The sequence below is a fragment of the Oncorhynchus keta genome, unplaced genomic scaffold (genome assembly GCF_023373465.1).
Source record: "Oncorhynchus keta strain PuntledgeMale-10-30-2019 unplaced genomic scaffold, Oket_V2 Un_scaffold_1198_pilon_pilon, whole genome shotgun sequence".
NCBI classification, from domain to species: Eukaryota; Metazoa; Chordata; class Actinopteri; order Salmoniformes; family Salmonidae; genus Oncorhynchus; species Oncorhynchus keta.
This window is the reverse complement of record NW_026290763.1, coordinates 32,501-37,500: the sequence shown is the minus strand read 5'-3', so window position 1 is coordinate 37,500 and position 5,000 is coordinate 32,501. Positions and strand designations below refer to the sequence as shown.

The following is a 5,000-nucleotide window of genomic DNA, read 5'->3' as shown; positions in this document are numbered from 1 at the left end:
ATACGCCTGAAGATGGAGAAACACTGGTGAATACGCCTGAAGATGGAGAAACACTGGTGAATACGCCTGAAGATGGAGAAACACTGGTGAATACGCCTGAAGATGGAGAAACACTGGTGAATACACCTGAAGATGGAGAAACACTGGTGAATACGCCTGAAGATGGAGAAACACTGGTGAATACGCCTGAAGATGGAGAAACACTGGTGAATACACCTGAAGATGGAGAAACACTGGTGAATACACCTGAAGATGGAGAAACACTGGTGAATACGCCTGAAGATGGAGAAACACTGGTGAATACGCCTGAAGATGGAGAAACACTGGTGAATACACCTGAAGATGGAGAAACACTGGTGAATACGCCTGAAGATGGAGAAACACTGGTGAATACGCCTGAAGATGGAGAAACACTGGTGAATACACCTGAAGATGGAGAAACACTGGTGAATACGCCTGAAGATGGAGAAACACTGGTGAATACGCCTGAAGATGGAGAAACACTGGTGAATACACCTGAAGATGGAGAAACACTGGTGAATAAACCTGAAGATGGAGAAACACTGGTGAATACGCCTGAAGATGGAGAAAAACTGGTGAATACGCCTGAAGATGGAGAAACACTGGTGAATACGCCTGAATATAGAGAAACACTGGTGAATACACCTGAAGATGGAGAAACACTGGTGAATACGCCTGAAGATGGAGAAACACTGGTGAATACGCCTGAAGATGGAGAAACACTGGTGAATACACCTGAAGATGGAGAAACACTGGTGAATACGCCTGAATATAGAGAAACACTGGTGAATACGCCTGAAGATGGAGAAACACTGGTGGTGAATACGCCTGAAGATGGAGAAACACTGGTGAATACGCCTGAAGATGGAGAAACACTGGTGAATACGCCTGAATATAGAGAAACACTGGTGAATACGCCTGAAGATGGAGAAACACTGGTGAATACACCTGAAGATGGAGAAACGCTGGTGAATACGCCTGAAGATGGAGAAACACTGGTGAATACGCCTGAAGATGGAGAAACACTGGTGAATACGCCTGAAGATGGAGAAACACTGGTGAATACGCCTGAAGATGGAGAAACACTGGTGAATACGCCTGAAGATGGAGAAACACTGGTGAATACGCCTGAAGATGGAGAAACACTGGTGAATACACCTGAAGATGGAGAAACACTGGTGAATACGCCTGAAGATGGAGAAACACTGGTGAATACGCCTGAAGATGGAGAAACACTGGTGAATACGCCTGAAGATGGAGAAACACTGGTGAATACGCCTGAAGATGGAGAAACACTGGTGAATACACCTGAAGATGGAGAAACACTGGTGAATACGCCTGAAGATGGAGAAACACTGGTGAATACGCCTGAAGATGGAGAAACACTGGTGAATACGCCTGAAGATGGAGAAACACTGGTGAATACGCCTGAAGATGGAGAAACACTGGTGAATACGCCTGAAGATGGAGAAACACTGGTGAATACGCCTGAAGATGGAGAAACACTGGTGAATACGCCTGAAGATGGAGAAACACTGGTGAATACGCCTGAAGATGGAGAAACACTGGTGAATACACCTGAAGATGGAGAAACACTGGTGAATACGCCTGAAGATGGAGAAACACTGGTGAATACGCCTGAAGATGGAGAAACACTGGTGAATACACCTGAAGATGGAGAAACACTGGTGAATACGCCTGAATATGGAGAAACACTGGTGAATACGCCTGAAGATGGAGAAACACTGGTGAATACACCTGAAGATGGAGAAACACTGGTGAATACGCCTGAAGATGGAGAAACACTGGTGAATACGCCTGAAGATGGAGAAACACTGGTGAATACGCCTGAATATAGAGAAACACTGGTGAATACACCTGAAGATGGAGAAACACTGGTGAATACGCCTGAAGATGGAGAAACACAGGACCGTTTTAGAATATCCGGTGGAGGGAGATTAGGGAGAGAGAAGGGAGAAGAGGGAGGAGGAGGGAGAGAGATGGGGTGGAGGAGGGAGAGAGGAGGAGGATAGATGAGAAGAAGGAGGTGGGGAGGAGGGAGAGAGAGGGAGGAGAAGGGAGAAGGAGGGAGAAGAGGGAGGAGGAGGCAGAGGAGGGAGAGAGATGGGGAGGAGGTAGAGAGGAGGAGGGGGGATGGGGAGAAGGAGTGAGAGACATGGGGAGGATGGTGAGAGAGAGAGATGAGGAGGAGGGAGAGAGAAAGAGGAAGAGGAGGGAGAGAGATGGGGAGGAAGAGGGGAGAGATGGAGAGAGAGAAATGGGGGATGAGGAGGAGATACAGTATAAAGAGAGAATGAAGGAGTATGAAAAGAGAGGAGTGAGAGAGGAAGAAAGGGATATGAAAGAGAAGTGTGCAAATATAGAGGAATATTGAAAAGAGAGAGGTGAGAAGAGAGGGATGAAAGACAGAGGAGATAAGATAAGAGGAGAAGAGAAGAGAGGGTGTCTAGCCTGCATACTTCAGAGAGAAACAGGTTGAGATGTCTCTGTCTCTGCAGGCGTCAGGTTGCTCTGTGGCACCCGGCGGCCATTTTAATCCACGCCTTGCAGCGTGCCGTCTGACTAGCGATAGGTCTTAATCCGGTTTGGGTCACAGCGAGTGACCGAATTAGCATTAGCGTTTAATTAGGAACGATCAGAGTGGTGGGCTCCCGTCGCGAGTGTGTGACACATATGCAGTGCACACACACGTCTACCCACACACACATACTTGTGATGCGGATCCTAACAGAGAGACATGCTGTCCCCAAGATGATGCCATGTCATCATGTGTTCATATCCCAGCATGCATTGCCAGACGGCCCTCTGAGGACTCAGAGGAAGTGACTGCTGTGAATTATGGGTAATTATTTGAAGGAAAGGAGACGAGATCATATACGGTGTTCACATTCTCAAATAAGCTTATGAGGGAAACAGCAATACTATACAGATAGACTAGGGGCTCCCGAGTGGCACAGTGACCTAAGGCACTGCATCTCAGTGCTAGAGGTGTCACTACACACCCTGCTATGAGTCCAGGCTGTATCACAACCGGCTGTGATTGGGAGTCCCATAGGGCGTTGCACATTTCGCCCAGCATCGTCATGGGTTAGGCTTTGGCCAGGGAAGGCCGTCATTGTAAATAATATTTTTTTCTTAACTGACTTGCCAAGTTAAATTGAAAATAGACTGTTATTGGTTAGCTTTTGAGAGGACAGTCATAAACCTGTTGCGCTCATGCTCTTATCTTTACGACCACAGAGCTGCTCCTCTCCAGACCCTCCCCTCTAACAACACATTCACATTATTACCATGCAGAGACTCCTCAATGTCATCCCCACCAACAGGAGCAGGGGATCTTTTCTAGTCTCTTGAGTTTGTGTTCAATTCAATCAAACCAGCATTGCAGTAGCTCGTTTTCAATGGTTAAATAAAATCATGGAATGGTTTGGGTTTCTGTAAAACATACTACTGCAAAGAGGTAGAAAAAGAGGTAGACTCCTTTCACAGGTACAGTTGAAGTGGGAAGTTTACATACATTTAGGTTGGAGTCATTAGAACTCGTTTTTTCAACCACTCCACAAATTTCTTGTTAACAAACTATAGTTTTAGCAAGTCAGTTAGGACATCTACATCTAGTCAATTTTCCAAAAATTGTTTACAGACAGATTATTTCACTTATAATTCACTGTATCACAATTCCAGTGCGTCAGAAGTTTACATTCACTAAATTGACTGTGCCTTTAAACAGGAGGTGTACCTGTGGATGTATTTCAAGGCCTACCATCAAACTCAGTGCCTCTTTGCTTGACATCATAGGAAAATCAAAAGGAATCAGATAGATGGCATCATGAGGGTGGAAAATTGTGTGGATATATTGAAGCAGCATCTCAAGACATCAGTCAGGAAGTTAAAGCTCGGTCGCAAATGTGTCTTCCAAATGGACAATGACCCCAAGCATACTTCCAAATGGCTTAAGGGCTTAAGGGCAACAAAGTAAGGTATTGGAGTGGCCATCACCGAGCCCTGACTTCAATCCTATAGAAGATTTGTGGGCAGAACTGAAAACGTGTGTGCGAGCAAGGAGGCCTACAAACCTGACTCAGTTACACCAGCTCTGTCAGGAGGAATGGGCCAACATTCACCCAACTTATTGTGGGAAGGTTGTGGAAGGCTACCCGGAACATTTGACCCAAGTTAAACAATTTAAAGGAAATGCTACCAAATACTAATTGAGAGTATGTAAACTTCTGCCCCACTGTGAATGTGATGAAAGAAATAAAAGCTGAAATAAATCATTCTCTCTACTATTATTCTATTATTCTGACATTTCACATTCTTAAAAGGGAAGTATGTAAACTTCCGACTTCAACTGTATATGCTTCCTGTTGATCAGAATAAGAAGTGTCTTGTCTGTGGGCAGGAGTTTCCAAACACAATACGGCAACTAATATATTGTGAGTTGGACTGAATGCAGAATATCACTGTACTGTTACATAGGCCTGATCATACTAAGAGGATTGCGTCATGGTGGTGTGTGAATACATAAGCATTCACTTGGTTGGCAAGTCTGAAACAGAGGCTGCCATTGGCCGTGCGCATTCTGATTGCCAGCGTCCTTCGTGACCTGGAGACAGGCGTCGAATCACAGCATAGTCACGTCTGTCTGGGGATAATGCAGCAAGTCGATTGGCTTTAACCTGTGTGGGCGTGTCTGAACTTTTTCTGTATCTTCCTGCCAAATTCTCATCTTCCTCTATCAGCTCCAATCACAGTCATGTTAACCTGTTGCTCGGCAACTGACTGGTGACTGGCAGTTTTTTCCCATCGTCACAGATCTAGGATCAGCTTACCCTCTCAAAAGCTTTAATGTAACTTTAGGGAGAAAGAAGTACAACTGACCATAGGTCACTGTCTTGGAACAATGTATCCCTACTGTTGAGTGGCCCTTTATCCCTGTGTGAAGACTCCTTAGGCAC

At 45.4% G+C, this 5,000-nt stretch overlaps 1 protein-coding gene across 1 annotated transcript in view; it reads left to right on the top strand.

Moving 5' to 3' along the window:
- LOC127927313 (voltage-dependent T-type calcium channel subunit alpha-1I-like) overlaps window positions 1-5,000 on the top strand; it is an 83,790-nt gene that overhangs the window by 63,979 nt on the left and 14,811 nt on the right. The gene's annotated exons all lie outside the window — the stretch shown is intronic.